Raw genomic sequence first — 21433 nt, forward strand, 5'->3', positions numbered from 1 at the left:
GGAAAATCAGTCAGCAGAGTTACCTTGAAGATATCCCCCCCCCCGACAGATTATGTCTAGAATCTGATCCAATTGTTAATTTCGAGAGAGCAAAAGGAAAGACCTACTGCAAAGAGTATCAAGTGAGAGGGCACTCAACACACTATTGTCCAGAGCGCCATATCAAAGAAGGACCTCTTGCTCTAGAAGAAGCACTTTTTCAGTCTCTACTTGAATAAAAACATGGATTTATAAGACCTTGTTCAGTTTTTTACTTGTAATAAAACTGTACATCGATGTTTGTTTTTTTATCATCCTATTTTTATGTCTGGATGTATTTCAAATGTTCACACAGGTTTCTCTAGTTATGTGAATAGAGGGCAATACTCTGCATAGAGATTTATTGTATTTGTGTTTTAGGCCAATGTTTCAGTTAGGGGGCTTAAATTTGCGTAAAACGTTATATACAGTTAACCAGTGTATTGCAAAGGCAATCATCAGGGATTAGATGTTTATCCATAATTTTTTGCAGTTGTAACTTGATTTAAAAAATTTTTTTTTTTTTTACCCCAAATCCAGCAAAAGTCATAACTTTTTAGTATTTCTGAAGTCATTTACAGCTGATTTTGAAAGGAAAAAGGTTTTTAGAGGGTGCCTAACTGCTAGTTTACCATTTGCAAAACAAAAGAAATGAAAACAGGTGATCAAGCATAACATTGAGCTTCGTCAAAACGGATGAATATTCTCGAAAAATGAAATTGGCGAACAAATCACTAAAATTTGAAAATACTAATGTTTTTAATTTCAATATATTTTCTAAACCGGGAACTGGCACAAAAGTATTTCAAACTGATCATATAGGGCTTTAAAAGAGCTTTCTGGATCATATATGGTTTAGTATGTGCCAGACCCCGGTTTTTGGCCTTTTTGGAAAATGAAATTTGACGTTAAAAAAAAAAAAAAAAAAAAAAAAAAAAAAAAACTAGATTTTGTACATTTTTGGTGTAAATTTATTAAATATAAGTACTTTTTCAAAAAAAAATACTCCAAAACTGCAGGATGAAAGTGATATAATTTTTTAGTAGTCCATATGCAAGTTTAAAGTGACCTTGTAACACATTTGGGACTTCATTGTTCCAATTTTCAAAATATGGTGATCTAACAAAAAATTTTAAGATAAAAGTTAAAATCCAAAATGTTTTGTTGCGTCTGCCAAATTAAAAATGCCATAACTTGATAAATACTTAAGGTAAAGATCTCATTTTTATGGCATTTGATCACAAATTTTATACTCTCTAAAGATAAACTGATCCAAAGGCTGCTTGAAGACTTTGGATTTTGGCCACTGTGCATGGTAGGGGTGGGATTTTGCTGCTTGTTGGTTTGTCATTTGGTTAGTTTTGTTTTACGGCATATCAATACTTTTCTCATCCAATTCCGAATTTTATTTTCGTAAAAGGTTTTGTTTCAAATTATTTTTATTTCTTCAATATTTATTCGTGTTTAGTCAGGTTTTTAATGCTAATTTATATTTAGAAATAAACTAGCATGGATGTTCGGCATTGCCTGGGTGTAATGTTTTTGGCCAATTTTTTTTTTATATTTGTCGTCCGAAGGGTTGAACTCCAAAATAATACTGATCTCGTGAAAATCCGTTGCCTTTGTTGAAAGTTTTGCAAGACATACATTTAAACAGATTTTTGCCCTTTATATTATAGACTAGCAAGGGTGCCTGGTGTTGCCCAAGCGTTTGTGGGTGTGTGTGTGCGTAGGAAAAAAAAAAAAAGAAAAAAGTTTTGTTAGGCAGTTAGGCTAGAACCCAGAGCCTTGAGGCAAAGTCGGAAAAGAAAACGTGACATGTTACCGCTATGCTAAGAAGGCAGAGAAAGTAAGAATGGTTGAAATTAAACGCTTAAAAAAAAAAAAAAAAAAAAAAAAAAAAAAAAAAAAAAAAAAAATACACACACAGGTGCATAAACAAAGGTCTGGTTTTCTAGTTCAAACATGAATGGATGCAATAGAAAAATGAAATCAGTTAATTCTGGCTTCAAGCCAGTTCCAAGATGTTGAGAAATACCAGCTCCCCATAGTGGAGTGTCCAAATGAATAGCGATTATCTGGATGTCACGGCACGAAAGGCAGAGAACACGACTTCGCTTTTGTACTTTCGCTTTTATTTACAATAATACGGTTTTTTTCAGGTTATGTGGACTACAAGTTTTTTCCGGCCCCTGATTACGGTATTCACCCTGCTTTGCGGTGTTATTTATGTTATTTGATTATATACATGTGTATTATATACTGTACTGCATTTTGTTACTAACTTTTAATGCCGTATCCGAAGTTCTACTGTATTAATGGATTTTATTCCTATACTAGCAGACCGCCTGGCATAGGCTAGTCATAAAATATGCATGAATGATACTTAAGTTATGCAGATTTTGCATTTTTTATTAGAACCAATCCACTACCAATTGTTACTGTACCCAATATTGTGTGTGTGTGAAACAGGTCTGTATGTCGATGACTAAAATATATTTTATAATGCTCCCCTCTTCGGTAGAGCACTCTCGTAAATTATCTTACTCGCTACTTAATTTAGCTGAAATAATGCGAAGCTCGCAATTTGTTTACAAACAAAACGTTTGAGCCCTCTACGAGTAGCAGACGGATGTTTATTTAAATACGCATTCGGACAGTTTAATTTCGGCCACCGATTCCGTAGTCAGGGGGTAGGACTGCCGACTGTCATCACGACGGTTCTAGGTTCGATCCTCGGCTTGGGAGAGGTGTTAGTCTAGCGGCACTGATGAGTTGTGAAACAACGAAACAGGTCTGTATGTCGATGACTAAAATATATTTTATATATATATATATATATATATATAAATAAACGGAAAGAAACTGAGACGTGCATGCGAGTATTGTTTTTTTCTAAACAGTTTATTTCTTGTATAAAAAAAACAAAAAAAAAAAAAAACACACACACGAAGACGAAAAGCAAAACCTAAAGACAGCGAGTCAAGTACAATAACCATTAGACCAGCATGACACGATCTTTAAAAAGTGTTTTCAAACCTACTTATTAACACAATGAAACCGTCATGTGAAGGATTCACTTAGGCGCATTCATGAAACAGTTGACAAACATAAAAATTTAATGCCCTCACCCAACTCCATACTAAGGTTTAAATTTTAACCGGATAAACACAAACTAAAGTTTTCCCCATGTTTGAATACCCTATGTATACCAAATTCTAAGCATGTAGATCAAAAATTCATTGAGTATATAGGTTGAGAAGTGTCCTCACACACACTTATAGATATGTAGATTAGCTAACCTGAACACAATCTGCATAGATGAATGTTGTTTAATAATTAGCAGGATTCAAATTAATTTGATTCATGTAAAATTGTACCAGTTTGTTATATGAAAGAAATTGAATACAGTTTTATTTTTTTTGCATGACAAGTAATGGTACATTTTCATAAGCACACTAAAAAACCCAACAAAAAACCCAAAATAAAAGAACTAAACGATTTCTTTTATATAATGGTTAACACTAGACATTTTTTTTTTTAAATTAAAGTTATTAAAAAAGATAAAAGATCTTCATTTTTAACCGATATTCTTATTGTCTATAGAATTTGATCAGCGATCAAAAATGATAAACGAAATGATCTGCCGATATTTTGAGATGGTGAAAGTGCGATTAACAAATCCAAGGCCAGCATAAAAATCATAGATAAAGAAAAAAAAAAAAAAAAAAAAAAAAAAGACAATGCTTAGGAACTTTGCTTCAAATATGGTTCGTTTAGAGATTAGCGACTATCTTTGATTTAAGAGAACAAAATACAAAGTATAATCATCGACTTTGGACAGAATTCAGTTTCGATTAAATTAACGGCCACAAAGAAATCCGGAACAGCAGGTGTCAGACGTGCGCACGTACATGATTCATAGCATCAGGCACACCCACCTGCATGGTTCATAGTGTGTAGGAAGTTAGAGTGTGATTTTTAATTATTTTTACTGCCAATTTGAAAGTAACTTATGTTTAAAATTAAAGTTTATAGAGACAGAAAGACAAAGCAGAGAACCAATCACTACCCCTTCTCTCCCGGCTAGTTCACATCTGCATAAAAGGTTCAGTTCTCAATGCCAGTGCTGTTTATGCCCAACCTTAACATCAACAATCAGAAAGACTTTACAAAAACATGCAGGTTTGACCACATACCCTCAAATAATCTTAAGTATTTGCAGGTGATTGGAATGCCTTCACAGGCGATATCAGTAATGGTCATATTCTCGGACAATTTGCAATTACAGAATAATGTGCTAACGATGAAAGACTGGTCAACTTTGCTACAGTGAACCAAATGACTATATACGGCACACGTTTTTTCAACATCCGTGGAGGCTCACACAGAACTCCAATGACAGTATCATTAAACGTTGCTGATCAACAGGCATCCTTGGTCAAAGGAGGCACAAATTGGTAAAAGATTTGATTTCAATCATGTATAATGATGGACAAAACTACATTAGGATTGTACAGATTTTCAATGCCCCTTTCCAAGGACTTTCTAAAGCCTTCTCCAGACAAAATTCAAGTTTTCAAAAGAAATTTGAGCTCAGTTGAGCACCTGCCACGAAAATAACGATAGAGCAGAGACATGCTCGCAACATCTCTTGTGAGAAAGAGGTTGCAGGTAAGAGAAAAGGGGGCATTACCTACTAGATTGCGAAGCCAGTTTTGCACTGTCAAGACTGTATAGGGCATGCCGAGCAGCTATTGTTCAGATGTGGCAATAGTACTCTATTTTAGGGAGTACCTGGCTCTTATACAGATAGTCATCGCCACAGCAATTCGAAAAATGTGGTCAAAAATCAAATATACAACAAATAAATGTTACCATAGCCGTCCCGTCAATTTTTGGGGGGCCCCGACTGGCCTAATTTTAAATTATCAATTTTTTTTGGGGGGGGGGGTATTTGCCATTAGAGAGTCCCATCTGCGCAAGGAAGGTTTTTTTTTTTTTTTTTTTTTTTTTTTTTAGAGGGGGCAGGATTTTATTTATGACAGTCACCACTACTCCTGTACCCTTAAAAAATTATGAAGTTAAATTATAAACGAGAACAAAAATAGGAGATGCAAAGCTTTATCATGAAATTACCCAAGGTAGTTTTTTTTTTTTTTTTTTTTTTTTTTTTTTTTACGAGGTCACCAGTTATCAAGGCCCGGAAGCCATTCAGGGATAAGGGTTATTGCATGTACAGTACGTTGTACGTTAGTGTTGGCAAAATGTCAAGCATAACCCCCAACTTGTGACGAGACACTGAACCACCAAGCCAAATATAAAGATTGGATCTCGGGCCAAACAAGTGAAATTGGTGACGAAGCAAATCACGCTGGTTGCAACAAATCTTACAACTACGCCACAAAATTACTTGTTCTGTTTGTGCAGATCAGAATACATTCTGGAACAGAGCGGCAGAAATCATTGAACGTCTCGGGGAGGAGGGGGGTTTACTCCTGTAAACTTTACATTCTCTTCCATTCAAGCACAAAGAGGGGCAGGGGTGATAAGCTAAATCTCACCCCCACACAGTAGAGATCCCTAGATGTAAAAGATATTTCTACTCCAGTAGTTTCTTCCCCAGAACTGCTAGACTCTGGAATTCCATTCCAGGTCTCTGCTTCCCCAACTGTACTGACATGCAGAAGTTCAAGTGTAACGTGAACTGACATCTTGCTGCCCAACTCCCTACATAGTACCCCAGTAGCTGTTGCCCGATAGTAGCCCCCCTACACCAAAGTGCCTTGTTTGGGGTGAAAATGTAAAAAAACATTGAACCAGAATGTCACGTACACACTCACATGTAAACAATCATGCATGTACACTCGTACATTACCACACATTTCTACACGTACCCATACACACACGTTTATAGATGTACGTACACCTACATCTGGAGACTGATGAACAAATGTAGGCAGATAAGTGGAAACTTCTGAGCAAAGGCTGATGCTTCCCATTGGAATCATAAGTTTATTATGGTATGGGACAAGGTGAAAGAAGAATAACATCCTCCTTGTCTGGATTCTATGTATGAACACGCATTCACATTTTTTTTTCAACCGCTTACTGTAGATTCTAATGTAAATCAATTGACACACACACACACACACCCACATCCACATCCCAATTGACACACACACACACACACCCACATCTCAATTGACACACACACACACACACACACCCACATCTCAATTGACACACCTCAATTGACACACACACACACCTCAATTGACACACACACACACCTCAATTGACACACACACACACACATCTCAATTGACACACACGTTTAAAAATGAAGACAAAAATATTTTTCTTCATTTTTATTTTTGTTTAAAAATAGTAAAATATAAGTGGAAACCTTTAGAGCCATTTGATATATAATGCTTCTGTACATTTGTATGTCCATACGTCTCCCTCTCCCACACACGCACGCACACATACACGCACACACAAAATGACTGATATAAGAGAAAAAGCATGTCTAAATAAATTAGAAGCCATCACACAATTGGAAATGTCTAAATATGCCGGTTAGAGAAATCAGAAGTTAACAATTGCTAGAAACAAAACTCAAAATTAGATATATTGCAATGCTTAAACAAGCAGTTAAATAATAACAATTCTGATTTCGTTTATCAACGTCTTCCTGGAAAGGGATGGAATTCATTTCCAGAGGATTTCCCCTCAATCCCGACTCCAAACCAGGAGCTTCAAAGATCAAGGGTTTTCATAAAGATGTTGGTGGTACCTACAATAGAAGTCTGAAGGCCGCTTAAAACATCTGGGATTCGTAATTTTTTCAATTGTCCTTCCAGACTTGATACGACTAGCAAACCTACTACGATCGGGATTATTTGTGTTTTAACCTCGTGTATACGCCTTATCTCCAAGGCTAATGGAGCATAATTGCTCCACTTCTCATTCTCCTCTCACATTCCTGTCCCAGGGTACTGAGAAGTCTACAATCTGCCAGTTTTTTTTTGAGACCTTGTAAATGACAACCAAATCCGGACGATTATGTTCCAATTGCTTGGTCGTTATGACACTTGTCCCACCATACCTCTACCTTGCCATCCTCACTTCGTCAGGCACCTCCTTAAACCACTTTCCAGCACACTTCACCCCAATCTTCTTACAGACCTCCCAATTTATCCAGAGTCCCATGAGATTGTGTCTTTTGCGGTACTCTCTCTCTGGACTAATCCACTACACCCTGCTGCTAGGTGCGCAATTGATGGAGGTCTTACCACAAATCCGGCATTCTGCAGCAACTTCCTCTCCTAAAACCGCTTTTGAACAATCGTGTTCCTCATGCCTGCTCTTGTGCTTCACAAACAAAAGCTTCAGTACTTTTAGCCAGATACCAAGATTAATAAATTTTATCCCGTACATCTCTAAAGAGAGGTACTACAGCATATGGGGGTTTGTGAGGGGGGGGGGAATGGGTAACACATCTACATATACACCTATTCATTTGTGCGTACTCGGAAAATGGAATCAAATACATGTTGTGAATTAAAATATGTGGAAACTAAAAAAAAAAAAAAAAAAAAATCTCAAAAGCATTGCAAAAACAAAAGAAACTCCTAATGAGGAACACTAATCTGTTCTTTCACCATGCATACTCACTCTGCTCTGTAGGAAAATGTTTTCGGTGGGTTTAGGTTGTATAAAAAGAATACTCATTTAGCGGTCCCAAATCTTTGAGACGGGAGATGTGGATGTTAAGTCTCAGAATGAGTTTCTTTTCATATTTTTTTCATTTTTTTTTTTTTTTTTTTTTCCAAAAGTTGGAGGCTATAAGGATGTTTGTTTTCGGAATCCTATAAGATGAGACTTGAAACTATTAATAAGATGATAATCTACATAAAAAAAAAAGAAAAAAAAAAAAAATGAATGCATATTGTTTTTAGTTTATCTCTCCTAAATAAAATCCAAAATTCAAACGAGCGCCTAGAAAAATAATGTTTATATTTGCCAGCACAAAAAAAAACAAAAAAAAAAACTCGTGCAATAACAGGGCTCTACATTGCGAGTGAAACAGTCGCATTTGCAAGTGATTTTTCAAGATGGCAACTAGAAATAATGAAACGCTTATCTTTTGCCGATTGTATTTCTTTCACTAATACATCTGCAAAGCTCACTAGTGAGTGAAAAATATCTTTTCAACTTTTTTTTTTTTTTTTTAATAAAACGAGCAATCAAATTATTTAAACAATAAAAGATTTAACAAAATATTTTTTTTTTTAACAGTGTTTAAAAAACATCTGAGGAAATTCAAAGGTAAGAGCCAAGTATACCCTAAAACGGAGTACTGTTGTCACAGGGAAGGAGCTGTTCAACTGAGCTTGAATCTACAGTTCCCTGCCTTCAAGTATCAACATAAAATTCGGTGTATAATTAGAATTATACTTATTAAAAAAAATAAAATCTTTATGATGTACATACTCGTCATAGAACGAAGATGTCATATTCTAAAAATCATGTAGGTTTGGCTAGTAACTTTTCTATTTGGCTAGTAAATGAAAGTATTTAGTTGTCAAAGGTCAACTAAAGATAAATTTGTCCGTAGAGCCCTGAATAACGATTTAGAAAATAGTTAATTTAGCACAGGCTTATTTTATACTGGCAGAATTATCCGGCATTCGCCCGCCCCACCCCCCAATTTTTTTTTTTTTTTTTTTTTTTTTTTAAATCAAGACAGGAAAAGTGTGTTAACATGTTTGTTAACACTATCTTTCTCCCCCCTCTAAATTTGTTTATTTGTTTTTGCACACCCCTCTCACACCCTAGCCCGTTCCCCTTTCTTGTTTTAGTATGAATATAATTCAAATCCTTCACCTCTTTATAAAATAGATAATAATTGGAAATCGCCGAGAAAACCCAAAAAACCTGACCCTTCAAAGAATGGATAATTTTTTCTAAGTTTTAGATATTATTCATCTAGGGCAACGCTGATCAATAATATACCAACTTTGTTTTGTGGTTTTGATTTTTAGCTGGAGGGACACACTTTATATAGTAGATTCATAATATTTGATTTCAGTTACACGATTCTCCCCCTCCCCCCACCACCACCTAAAAAAAAAAAAAAAAAAAAAAAAAACCTTGTACAGAGAGAAAAACTGGTACTTCTAGGCCGCCTCTTCCACTCCCGATTTAACTACTTAAGCAATTATTGTTTTAATAGATCAAAGGTGGACAGACTGAATTGAAAAAAAAAAAAAAAAATCCCAGAATCCGACCTTTCTTTGTGTATTGTTCGTGATGAATCGTAAAGTTTTAATACTATGGGAAATTTGGGACAAAAACTACAGTCAGTTTTTAAACAATTATTGACAAGTCAGAGAGGAACAAAATCAATAGCCATTAGTCGCGTGCTCTCGTGTAATGAATGAATGCGTGAAATGTAGGATTGGCATGAAATTCTTAAAGATAAACTATAATGACCGAAAAATGGGCTGAAATGACTTAAATAAAAAGTAAATGACTTAGAATGACTTTAATGAACTTAAGGATCAATTGAATGACCTTAAGAATGACTTGAATGCTTAAAAAATAACTGGAATCCTTCAAAAAACAACTTTAATGATCTGGAGAATGACTTGAATGGCTTTGAGACCGATTGTAAAGTGGGTGATCATTTTACATTAAATTAATACAGAAAAGTGATCCCCCACTTTATATCACAATGTTACAAACAAGTACAGCATTTAGTAAGAACAGATACTACCCTTTGATCTTGGCCAAAAGGCCAAGAAAAGCTTAAAAATCTAAGAACAGCATCTATTAACAGACCTTTGACCTTAACCAAAAAGGCCAAGCACAAAAGTGTTACGGACAGACAGAGACAGACTTATAGAATCGCTTGCACGCGACTAAAAATTATAGAATTCTTTACCTTCCAAGAGAAAATTTCCTTTAAAATGTCTTTGAAAGAATTAAAAAAATGACCAAAAATAAATTAAAAAAACCCAGAATAAAATTTTATGACCATCTTTTTTTGCAAAGAAAATATTAATGTATGTTTTTTTTTTAAATTTATTTTTAATTTACTTATTTTTACATGTGGAGTCACCATTTATCAACGCCTGAAAGTCACTCAAAAATAAGGGTTAATGAGTGCAAAGTGGTCGGTAAGAACACCGTAAGGATTCATTCATATAACAGAAATTAAGTAAACCTGATTATTTAAGGACAGCTCAATAAGGACTTGTTTACATTGGACTTGAAAGCAACTATGTTGTAGTCAGCTGGAAAGAAACCAAGCAGTCATGGAATTTTTAATTAGCTTTAGGCACGGACAGACGAGACGAGTGTTTGTTGTGAATGATTTGCAGAAGGTGGGGAACCATAGATTCAAGCTTAGTTGAGTAACTCCGTCCCAGATGTGGCAACAGTATTCCATCTAAGGGTGTACTTGGCTCTTGTACAGATAGAGGATTGCATGAAGTGCAAGATATTTTCTGATTCATCCCTTTTCCAGTGACCTTGGCAACAGATTTGATTTAAGCGTTCAATTTCAGGTCAAGGGGGTAACGGTCAGATTTTGAATCTCTAACATGACTTTCAGGCTTCATGCTAAGATGAGGGGGAGTAGGGCGAGTGGAAGGAGAGAGAGAGGGCTGTGTTGACAACATCTTAAAGTACGAACTTTCATGATCACGTGATTAAACACATCAAAATGATCGCATGCTTCGTTTCCTCTTAAAAAAAAAATAAAAAATAATAATAAAGCCTTATTTTGCCCTTTAGAGTTTCTTTAGTCTGCAAGATTAAAAAATTGATATGGAATGTGGAAGGTTGGTTGGTTGTTTTATGACATATCAACCCTTTTCGGATTATTTAATGCCGAATCCAAAGATTTTGAAGAAAAATTTTTCTAATAGAATATATTTGTTGTTTTCACGTCGGTTTCTATTTAACCCATAGTTGGGACCCTAACAGGTACTACCACTCCGGGTCAGAGTGGACCTGGGAGCAATGGTAATTAAAGGGTGGCTCCACACTCCCCAAAGCTGACAAGCTGGGGCCTCACCACTGGATATAGTCTAATGTCATATCCAGGACCCCCATTGAGGGACTTTTACCCTCTGCAGGGTGGCAGTCGGCGTATTCTAATGCCCCACTGACAGGGCCCGGAAGGTGGAAGGAGAGAAATTTAGCCCAGTACATGAAATAAAAGATTTGGTTTGAAATTCGTAGAAGATAACCAACTATAGAAAAAGTTTTGTGAAGAAGGCAATAGAGTCTAACAGCCGAAACATAAAAATATCAGGAGGAAAAAAAAAAAAAATCATTTTGCCAAAATAAATAGTTAAAATAGAGAAAAATGTTTAAGACGACGTTTATTCACTAGCCCCCCGATGTTGCCCGGCCGTAAAAAATGTATATATTTTAATCTATGCAGATTCTTATAAAACAAGCCGCTTGTGTGTGGTCCACCTCTTGTGCTGCATGTGAGATGACGCCACAAAAAAATTGTGAAGAAATGATGAATGTGAGGTGTGAAAGGCCAATGTTGCCTTCACATTTTCGCAAAGTTTCAGAAAAATTTAATGGAGTTATGGGGGTAAAAAGTGTCATCTTTTGCAATTTTCGGGCATTTGTGACCCCTTTTGAGCTTCTGGGAATGCAAAATCTCAGTAAAAAAAAAAAAAAATAATAAAAAATAAAAAAAATGGACAAACGATGCAGTTTCATGCCTTAAGACATGTATATTTGAATTCAGCACCATGAAAAACTACTATATAGATATCCATAAAGTTTTTGAGTAATATAAAAAAAAAAAAAAAAAAAAAAAAAAAAAAAAAAAGAGCTCAAAAAGGCAGGTTTTTTAGCCCTAAAAGTCCCAGAAGGATGTGAACCAGAATTTTTCCAGGGTCACCCAAACCGAATTTATATCAAGAACAATAGCCTCTACATTTTCACCAAGTTTCAGGAAAATCTAATAGATGGATCAAATGCTATGAGGCAAAAAGTGTTATCTTTGGCCATTTTGGGGCATTTTTGACCTCTTTTGAGTCCCTGGGGATGCCGAATCCAAATGTAAATGGATAACGGTGCAGTTTCAGGCATGTATATTTGAGTTGACCATCGTGAAAAACACTATATAGTCAGACATATCAAGTTAAGAAATATGAAAAAAGAGCCACAAAAAAGAGGCGTTTTTAGCACTGAAAGTCCCCAGAATTTTTTAGCACTGAAAGTCCCCAGAATTTTGCCAGGGTCACCCATACCAGATTTATATTAAGAACAATGGCCTCCACATTTTGGCCAAGTTTAAAAAAAAAAATTTAATGGATGGATCAAAAGTTACGGAGCAAAAGCTGTCATTTTTGGGCCATTTTTGATCTCTTGAACCCCTGGGGACGTAACGGGAATTTTTGTAAAAAAATATTTTTTTACTGTGCACATCTATTTAATGAAATACAATTTGTGGCCAAATTTCAGGAAAAACTAATGGACGCCACTGAAAACATGGGTCTCTCCGATAAATCGGGGGGAGGACCAAAAAAAAAAAAAAAAAAAGTACCATAAGTAAAGATGAATTAAGATATATTTATGCGTATTTTACGACTAGATAACGCCGGACGGTCTACTACTAAAATTAATATTTAGTGTAAATTTTTAAAGATAGATTTTAATAAACTTTAAAATATTCGTTTGGTTTTATTTTTTATCAAAATTTTAAGTTATTTGTCTTCTTTCCATGGTGCGAAGAAGGTTACAAAAATCAGAAAGAATTTAAGAAACCAGTGTCCTAGAGGAAGACCATTCTGGCCTGACAAAAAAAAAAAAAAAAAAAAAAAAAAAAAAAGATTGGGCAGCCCTGTCGGTTTTCCTCAAAAGGGGCGCCTCAAGTATTTAGCAACAAACTAACCTCCTTCTCAAAGTGAGAAGGCAAAGCAATTTTGACCTAGAACTGCCAGAGACATACATTGGTCAGCAAGGTACAAGCCTCTCGCTACAATGGCTTCTGCTGTTGGCCTCGCGAGGGGGGGGGGCGAATCTTCCAGAAAATAATTATTCAAGATAAGGATGCATTGGTTTATATCCTGTAGGAAAGAAAACAGGAAGATCATGGCAAACAAAAATAAAATAAATAAATAATAAAATATTCCCCCAGCCTGACTTTCTTTTCTGCCAAGTTTTCATAGATATTGCTACCCCCCTCCCAAATTATCACATGATGAGAATGTTTGAACTTTGCAGCATTGTTGTCACAAATCTTCCCTCCCTCCTCGTCCAGTACACAAGCATAAAAGAGTCAATGGAACGGAGGTGGGAGGGGGGAGTACAATATGGTAACGGTTTACCAACTCTTATGTGCATGTACGTCCTCCCACTCCACAATTTCAGATGGTGGTGGCGTCATAATCCTAATCAAAACTTATTCTTTAAGTGGGGAAGAAGACAAGGGAAGGGAGGGAGGGAGAGGAGGTTCCGCTAAATGCGTTTGTTCAATACAAATGACCTTTGACAATCGGTACAGATAGTGACACAGATTCTTGTTTCCAAATCGTCATTTCGAAACTGTACAACAAACTTTGGAATTGAGGGATGGCTGAGGGGGGGGGGGGAGACGGAAGGTAGCGATGCGCGTGGGTGAAGGAGTGGGGGGGGGGGATATAAAACACCTTTACCGAGGATACCAATTGCAACTCTTATGTAATGAGAACCTTTCATTTGAACCAATATATTAATTTGCTTCTTAGAACTTAATTTTCTTTTCATTTAATTGACGGAATTTCTGCCATCACTAACTAGCAGAGCGTTACCACTGTGGACCAAGGGAAGAGTTGATCAGGCATGTGTATGCAGTGTGATGTATGGAAGTGAAACCTTGGCAAGTGTGGGTTGAGGATATGCGTTTCATGGAAAGAAATACGAAAATGATGCGACAGATGCACAATAAGACTTAAATCTGATGCCCTCAGGAGGATATTTTTGAACAGTATAAAGGTGATATGTGCAAAATAGGAGACTTTGATGGTATGGTCACCTGAAGCGAATGGATGAGAGTTTTAGGGTTAGTCGACATCATTTTGCGACCAATATTAAGATGGAGTTTGATAAACTGTTATAGAGAATTGATTATTAGCATTCATATCGATTACAAAATAGGTCCTTGCTAGTTCCGTGGTTTAAATATGTTTGAAATTTTTTACAGATTTCCGGGTTTGACAGAAAAATTCCCGAATTCGATAAGCTGCACCTGAAGGTTAGAGGTTCTATTGGTTGAAATGTAGTGAGAATGATATCCAAGATGGCGAACACGCGTCAGATACATAGAATATTCGGAAATTTTCATATCAAATTGTTTGGCATTGGAAAAGAAATTTTAAGAATAACAAAAAAAAAAAAAAATTTTTTTTTAAATATGTAAAGATGTAGTAGCTCAACTTCGTATGTTGAATGCATTGTTCAAACAAATTTATCACGCCACAAAAATTAATGAAAAAAAAAAAAAATAAAAAACAATTTATATCTAACACAGAATACATAGGTCAAGAATAACGAATATAAAAAAATATTGTGCAACATATTCTAAAGTTCTTTCTTCACATTTTTTGTGCGAGCACACACGCTAAAAAAAAAAAAAAAAAAAAAAAAATCTGCAAAAAAGGAACTTCCTAAAATAATTTTTTCCATTACAATACAATAAAGTATGAAAGACAGTCAATGTTTCAGGATACATTTTTTTTCTGCTCCCACCCTGTAAACTTAAAAAAGTTGGATTAAGCGTAACTTAATCCAACTTAAAGTGTGCATTTTGCAGACCAATAGTAATGGGTTTGTAAATATGGTTGGTTGTTTTTGTTTTACGGCATATCAACCTTTTTCAGGTTATTTAATGCCGAATCCAGTTATTTTGAGGAACGATTTTTAATGGAGTATATATATATATTTTTTTTTTTTTAAGTCAGATTCTATTCAACCCATAGTTGGGACCCTAACAGGTACTACCACTCCGGGTCAGAGTGGACCTGGGAGCAATGGCAATTAAAGGGTGGCTCCACACTCCCCAAGGCCCGCAAGGTGGGGCCTCACCATCGGATATAGTTTTTAAAGTTTTGTAAATATGGTAACGCAAATAGATCACTAATCATTCTTTAATGCATTATAAAAAATTTAAAAAGTTGAATTATATAACGTTACTCTACCCCTTGATTAAGGATTCATAGAGAATGGCCTTGGAAATTGAACATTGCATTACGATGAGAAAAAAAAAAAAAAAAAAAAAAAAAAATCAGTTAAGTTTACAAAGATACTACTTTCAAATAAATGTGACTGGAGTTTACTAACAATTACATTAATTTTCACAAAAGAAAGTTAAATGTTTTTTACAATACATTCTTTGGTCAAAAGATAAACATTGATAATCAATTGTATGGATGACGATAATTGCAATCATTTTATTTGTAACTTTATATGCAAGATTGGTTTTATACTAGTTTATGTAATTGGAAAATTTTTTATGTATATTTATTGCAGTTGTGGACATCCATACAGCATGGGGATGATGGATATTCATACATCTGTGAAATTGTAATTTTTCTTGGAGTTGTATTGGTTTTATTAACACCTACGTTTTTTCTTTTCATAAGTCAATGCTGTAATTGCTAACGTATGGTGTATTAGTTTTATGAAAATATTTTTTGAAGAGTAATGCGTTTCAATCAGTATAAGACGCCATGTTGAATATGATCAGAGATGTTCTGTAATTCATTCTGATATTCTGAAGAATAACTAAAACTGAATAGTTAGAGATCAATACTGAAAATCAAGCAGTACGATAATCTCTTATATTCAAAATCTGGTGTAGTTTGTAATAAATAGTAGGGTTGAAAAGAAATAATGGTCATATGAAAATAATTATACCTGTTAAGAAAGTAACAATGTTGCGAGTGGAGTCAGAGGACTTAACGGATAGAGAGTGAAACTGTTTGCTACTCTGTATCAGAGGCATTTTGTTTGGAATAAAAATATATAAATTTTTCAAAACAAAATGTATGCATAGTTTCACAAGACATGCTTTATGAGGTGCTATAAGCAGGGAGTAGAAAAAGAGTAGTTTAGGATTTGTTTTCCATTATTTTCTTCTTGAAACTATAGAGACAGGGGAAAAAATGAGATGGTTTTATTAATATAGTAGATAATATTTTACCACAGTCTTCATAGACATTCATTATAGCTAATCTCTTTTTTTTTTTTTTTTTTTTTTTACAAAAGAGTTACCATTTATGAAGGCCACTTGAGGATAAGGGTTAATGAGTGTCCGGTAGTCAATGCGAAAATTTAGTAATCGTTAGTAGTGGAAACTTAGTAAAATTGGATTACTTAAGAGAATGACCCATCAAGAATTTGTTCACGTTGGACTTGAAGATGACCATATTGTGATCAGCCGGAAAGCAGGACAGAGTTCCACGGGCATGGAGTTCTAAGAAACAAGCTTTGTTCATGGAACCTATGCTTAAGTTTAGGCACTGATAAAGCGAGGGGGAAATTATTGATATTGGTTTCAACGAGATGAGTGTTTTACATGAAAGTTTGGCCAGAAGGAATGATAGACTGGAACTTAGAGGAGCACTTGCCATGAAAATAGCAATAGAGTGGAAACAGGCTCGCAACGTCTCTTCTGTGGGAAAGTGGTTGCAGGGAAGAGAAAAGGGCATTCCCTACCAGGCTACAAAGTCTATTTTGAACTCGGTCAAGGCAGGATAAGTTGTTTCTAGCAGCTCCTGCCTAGGATGTACTTAGCTCTTATACAAGTAAAGAATAGCATCAGCAGTGAGATATCTACTGGATCAGCAGAATGATCCATTTTTCCAGTGACCTTGGCAATGGAGTAAAGGTCAGCTCCAAAAACTTGTTAAACCATGAAGTCTTGCCAAGATGAGAACTTTTTCACTTTTTTTTTTCTTTCTCACACTATATATATATATATATATATATATATATATATATATATATATAATTAAATATAAAAAGTCACTGTGTGCCAGGTCGTTCCCTATGGACTCCAAAACAGCTAGGTTGATTTTTTTTTTTTTTTTTTTTTTTTTTTAATTCACGCAAATGTACTTTATGTGGCTGTCTACTTGACCGTATATAATTATCCAGCAAAATAGAAACCGGAAGTAAAAAAATAAAAATAAATATAAATAAATAAAAAATAAGTAAATAAAAGCAAGCAATCTTGACTTGCCAGAAATCTTAATGCTTGAACCAACTTATATTAGCACTGTCGGTTTTTCTTTTTTTACAAAGAGCTTAGGTCCTTCCAGGTTATTGTTTATTAATATCGTTTGCCATATTTCCAGGTTATTGTTTATTAATATCGTTTTGTTTTCATTCTTCTATAACAATTTTTATTTGTTCATTAATAATTGTTTCCATTGTTTTTAACAGAAAAATTGAAAACGTTTTGTAAAAAAAATTTCAATTGTTCAGCGAATAGTTTCTCTGCTTGAGAGATAATTTGAGCTAAAACAACTTATCTTGCTATGACAAATTTGCACTTCCATATTATAATAACGAAAAATGTTGAACTTCAAGTGAAACAAATGATACCTACATAATTATCAGGTCTCAAATAGTAACATACCCATACGAAAAAATGGGTAAGGTAGAAAAGTAATTATTAATGAAAAAAATAAAAATAATTTGTTAAAGGAAAATCACTATATTATGCTTACTAAAAAAGATAGGTTGACAGGGGAGATAATTAAGTTCTGTTGCTTACGTCACAACATGAATGTACCTATTTACTATGCCTCCCCACGGGACAGAGTTAGACACCAGGGTCGTTTTTTAACGTGGAGAAAAGTGAATGTAATTCAAAATGAACTCGTACGAACCTTTATTGAAAACATTTTTTCATGAATTATTTTTCTACTATATCGTTTTCCACAATTTTTGGATATGTTACCATTTGTGACATGGCAATTACATAGGTACTATTTTTTTTTTTACTTGAAGTTCAATATTATTTCGTCTGTATAATATAGAAGCACCAGAAAATCTATTTTAGCATTAAAAGTAGTTTCATATTATTTTTATTATATAATCAAAAATCCAGTTAATATGTATACTAACTATGGAAATATTAATTGTATTTAGAGTACAAAGTGCACCTTCAATTTACTTTTGACAACTGTATAACACTCGCTTCTCTTATGACCTTTAGTCCTTATATTCCATGAGTGATGCTTCTGACAGAGTGGGAAGAATTGCTGTTTTTTTTTTTTTTGGGGGGGGGGGTCAGAATCTATCCCTCTAACACTTATTAGCAAGTTTTTAACCGCCAAGTAATTTTCTTAGCTCCTTACATCAAGTGGTTTTATCTTTTGTCTGGAGCGATTTCCATGAACAGAAAAAAAAAAAAGTTTCGTTTTCAGATATATGACATTAGGTAAAAATTTATGGTCATTTTGTTTGACTTCGGCTTCTTTCACAATGTAGACATTTTTTTCAATTTTAGATGCATAATACCCACGTGATTTTTAATAGAAACGATTCTTCATTTAGCACTATATAACGAAAACAATATAAAACTATTAATGTTTAAACACTTGACATTTCTTTCATGACCGGAATCTTTATAAATTGCCAAATAGCTCCGGCAAGGTTTTATGATCGTTCATAATGTTTAAAGAACAAAAACAAAAAAAGGATGTGTCAGAATGTTGAAAGTTGTGTCTTGTCTGCACAAATTAGACCCTAATAACTTTAACTCTTTTGTTGAACCTGAATCTTAACAAATCCAGTGCTTATCTTCTGCCCTACAGCATTAAGTAGAACGATACCCCTTCCTTTCCGAATTGTAGGACACTAGTCTGTTGCTGATTAAATTCCCAACAAGACTGGTACTTGTTTATATAATGCAAACGCACGCACATCCTCCCTATATATCAGTTATATTTATTTTTCGGGTTATTTAATGCCGAATCCAAAGATTTTGAAGACAAATTTTTAATAGAATATATTTGTTGTTTTCAAGTCGGTTTCTATTTAACCCATAGTTGGGACCCTAACAGGTGCTACCACTCCGGGTCAGAGTGGACCTGGGAGCAATGGTAATAAAAGGGTGACTCCACACTCCCCAAAGCCCGCAAGCTGGAGCCTCACCACTGGATATCATATCCAGGACAGAGTGCCTGTTAGAGTGACATGCAGAGAAATATGGTGGATGCAAATAAATGAACAGAAAAACTGATATATAGGGTGGATGCAAATAAATGAACAGAAAAACTGATATATAGGGTGGATGCAAATAAATGAACAGAAAAACTGATATATAGGGTGGTTGCAAATAAATGAACAGAAAAACTGATATATAGGGTGGTTGCAAATAAATGAACAGAAAAACTGATATATAGGGTGGTTGCAAATAAATGAACAGAAAAACTGATATATAGGGTGGTTGCAAATAAATGAACAGAAAAACTGATATATAGGGTGGTTGCAAATAAATGAACAGAAAAACTGATATATAGGGTGGTTGCAAATAAATGAACAGAAAAACTGATATATAGGGTGGTTGCAAATAAATGAACAGAAAAACTGATATATAGGGTGGTTGCAAATAAATGAACAGAAAAACTGATATATAGGGTGGTTGCAAATAAATGAACAGAAAAACTGATATATAGGGTGGTTGCAAATAAATGAACAGAAAAACTGATATATAGGGTGGTTGCAAATAAATGAACAGAAAAACTGATATATAGGGTGGTTGCAAATAAATGAACAGAAAAACTGATATATAGGGTGGTTGCAAATAAATGAACAGAAAAACTGATATATAGGGTGGTTGCAAATAAATGAACAGAAAAACTGATATATAGGGTGGTTGCAAATAAATGAACAGAAAAACTGATATATAGGGTGGTTGCAAATAAATGAACAGAAAAACTGATATATAGGGTGGTTGCAAATAAATGAACAGAAAAACTGATATATAGGGTGGATGCAAATAAATGAACAGAAAAACTGATATATAGGGTGGTTGCAAATAAATGAACAGAAAAACTGATATATAGGGTGGTTGCAAATAAATGAACAGAAAAATTGATATATAGGGTGGTTGCAAATAAATGAACAGAAAAACTGATATATAGGGTGGTTGCAAATAAATGAACAGAAAACTGATATATAGGGTGGATGCAAATAAATGAACAGAAAACTGATATATAGGGTATATGTGCGTGCGTTTGCATTATATAAACAAGTACCAGTCTTGTTGGGAATTTAATCAGCAACAGACTAGTGTCCTACAATTCGGAAAGGAAGGGGTATCGTTCTACTTAATGCTGTAGGGCAGAAGATAAGCACTGGATTTGTTAAGATTCAGGTTCAACAAAAGAGTTAAAGTTATTAGGGTCTAATTTGTGCAGACAAGACACAACTTTCAACATTCTGACACATCCTTTTTGTTTTTGTTACTAATGGGTTACCAAAAGCCACTCGAGGTTAAGATTAGAGATATGTATGGATTGTCAGTTGAATGATGGAGAATATTATGAGAGGATTAAAAATGATGAAAAAAAAAAAGACAAAATTTAATTATGGGGATGTTTTATCTATATATTAATACGATAGCATGTATGTTCTTTTGTGTGTCACACTTACATCCGGGTCGTTTAATTGTTATGTTCTATTTCTTGTCATAAATAATTTTACCAAGAATTATTCATAAGTTTTGGTTTTAACCGATGGAACCTTAGTAATGTATTTTTTTATAGTTTTATCAAAAATTCTTGATAAGTTTTGGTTATAGCTGAAGGAACTAAAGATTATATATATATATATATATATATATATATATATATATATATATATAGAGAGAGAGAGAGAGAGAGACAGAGAGAGAGATAACTAAAGTTCCATATATTTCAACGTTTTAGTTGAATCAAAATCGCATCCAATATATATATATATATATATATATATATATATATATGTGATGCGATTTTGATTCAACTAATGCACTCAAGTCACATTTTTCAAATTGCAACTTTATAATAATATAATAATATATATATATATATATATATATAAAATCGATAGAACATTAACTATAATAATATACATGAAATCTGCAAGAATTAAAATATCATTTATGCATACTTTATGACCAGGCTACGCCGAGCGTCCCTGCTAGCTTAGATAAATACTTTTGCAGTTTTAACAAAAAAGCTACAATAATATCAGAGCGTCTCCATTTACGCTGAACATCTACAGAATTCCAGCATCAATATATTACATATGAATGAGTCCCTTGTGGAATTTCTACAGGTCCCGCTAGTAAGAATTATTAACATTGTAGCCTGTAGGAAAGCAGTTTCATGATAATGTG

At 34.3% G+C, this 21433-nt stretch overlaps 1 protein-coding gene and 1 pseudogene across 1 annotated transcript in view; both read right to left on the reverse strand.

Moving 5' to 3' along the window:
* Nucleotides 1-21433, reverse strand: part of LOC145296128 (lysosomal dipeptide transporter MFSD1-like) — a 68919-nt gene that overhangs the window by 39421 nt on the left and 8065 nt on the right. The gene's annotated exons all lie outside the window — the stretch shown is intronic.
* On the reverse strand, nt 9607-9835 carry LOC145296404 (U2 spliceosomal RNA; annotated as a pseudogene).

Source organism: Euprymna scolopes, chromosome 16 (genome assembly GCF_053919585.1).
Source record: "Euprymna scolopes isolate OS-2025 chromosome 16, ASM5391958v1, whole genome shotgun sequence".
NCBI lineage: Eukaryota > Metazoa > Mollusca > Cephalopoda > Sepiida > Sepiolidae > Euprymna > Euprymna scolopes.